A 2,231-nucleotide genomic window follows, 5' to 3' on the forward strand; every position below is an offset into this window, starting at 1 on the left:
TGTAAAATTTGAGAATGCATTTATTATAAGTACTATGAAACAGGTTTTCACATTGAGATTAAATAGAAGAGATATGTTTCTAGTGATGTAGAAAAATTCTAAAAAGTAGAAAGATTTTGAAAGCTAATCGAGCCATTTGTGGTTTCTAAAGCCACATATTCCAATGGCAATGACATCCTTAGTGTGAAAGGATTCTTCCTTCTCTCTGTTCTACCACCCATTTCAAAATGCTTTTCTTTGGAAAAGATGGTTATTGTTTAGTTATTTTTAAAATATTAATATGTGTCTCTTAGTCTTTTATTCTCTAGATAGTCAAAGGTGTAATAGAATTAATTTTTACTGTGTCTGACAGAAGACACAAAATAATCACAATGACTTTACAGGGTAGAAGTTGATTTTCCTCCCACATACAATAGATCCCGGCAGTTGTGGGCTGGTATGGCCTTCACAGTGTCAGAAAGTTCTGGGACCTGCAAGATGGAAGCCTAACATAATAAGAAATGCCTCCCACTAAAATTACTAAATAAAATTTAAGGAATTAAAAATTTTCAATGAGCTTGCAAAAAATAAAAAAAAAGATAATTTCCAAGGACAAGTGAAAATGTAGAAGCAACATCTTTAAATACAGGCGTAGATAAACCCAGAAAGTAAGGCATTAGCTGATGCTCTGGTGATCTTGAGATGACTGTGGGAGGGAAAGAGGCTCTGCTTCATGTGAGCTGGGCACCTCAGGTCTGGAAAGAAAAACTGAGAAATGGAAACAGATTTCAAAAATGGGGAAAAATGAGATAAATCTAAACCCCTGCAATGCTCTTGTGATCCAGAATAAGATAAATTAATATAGATATCAAACCCAAGCTCATAACAATTCTGAAATTTCAACCAGAGTATGTAGAAGATCATTCTGACATTGACACCTCTAGATAAAAACAAGCCCTACTAAAGGATACTCATGCTCCAACATTATAAACCAAACAAGGGAAAATTCCACCTTGAGAGTGTATGAGACCAGAATATACCATCCCAAAATATGCCACGTTAGCATAAGTATTATTTTGAGCTGATTATTTTGAGAAACAGTAGACATAGGACAAGCTCTAAAAACAGAGCGGAAGTCACCTTTTTGTAAGGGAAATTTATATCTACCAAGGAAATCTCCATTTGTAAGGGTGTCTCCCTCTCCTTACTAGGATGAGAAGGACAGAGTCTCTGGAGACTCTGTTTCTTGAGAAGTCACCAACTTAATAATCTGCGTAAGAAACCTTACTCTTGTCTTCTCCTCTCCCTTTCTTCCTTTGCCATTGAAGATGGTATCCAAGCCTGAATTTTAGACTACCTCTTTGAGATTTATGCATTTTTTCTGGATGTCTCACATGTACGGTCATCCCTCCCCATCAATAGGCAATATGTTTCAAATCCCCCAACGTATGGCTGAAACCAAAAGTGGTACCAAACCCTATATTTACTATGTTTCTTCCTGTACAACTGTGTAACAGATTGGATTTATTATATTAGTAGACCTATCTACTAGTTCTTTGATTTCCCAAAGTAAAATTCTTACTAAAAATAAAAAAATCACATTGTTTAGAACAAAATTAAACCTTTACCTGTCACTGAATATTAAAAACAATTTTAGAACAATAATCATATTCACATTCTTTAATCCGTTTCCTAGCGCATCTGTCTCTACTATCTTATCAAACATATTTATCTGAAAATTTGAGTCTTCTTATTTTGCTTTTTCATAATATTGCCCTTGGCCTTCTCCAGAATTTTCTTTTATGAGAATGAACTTAGAATTATTGACATTTTCAATTGACTCTCTTTGTCTTTCTCTCTAGACCATAATATTTTAGTTAAGAAAATATAGAATTCTCTCTGTATAGGGTCTGAAGTACCAGTAGGCACTGAGAAAATTCTGCTAAATGTATAATATTCTCTTTATATTTTTAAATTGAAATGTGTAATTATTTCCACCCAAACAATAGACAATAAATTCTAGTAAATTTATGGAATGCGGTAAATGACAGCAGCTTTCAGAGTACTGTATGGCCTATGATGACATGCTGTTTCACCTTTACTTTCCACCCATGTCTGAGTCACATCTAACCTCTGATCACCCTGTTTCTCATTTACCCCTCTGTCTTGTGGTCTGCCAGCTTTGTGCATTTTGCAGGCTAGGGACTGGCTTAGGCAACTCTACATGGTGCAGCTGGGGGCTGCAGGGGTGC

General features: G+C 35.3%; 1 protein-coding gene across 1 annotated transcript in view; it reads left to right on the forward strand.

The window, feature by feature from the left end:
• PARK2 (parkin RBR E3 ubiquitin protein ligase) overlaps positions 1-2,231 on the forward strand; it is a 1,293,247-nt gene that overhangs the window by 516,909 nt on the left and 774,107 nt on the right. The window lies entirely within an intron of this gene.

This window comes from Mandrillus leucophaeus, unplaced genomic scaffold (assembly GCF_000951045.1).
Source record: "Mandrillus leucophaeus isolate KB7577 unplaced genomic scaffold, Mleu.le_1.0 Scaffold6, whole genome shotgun sequence".
Lineage (NCBI taxonomy): Eukaryota > Metazoa > Chordata > Mammalia > Primates > Cercopithecidae > Mandrillus > Mandrillus leucophaeus.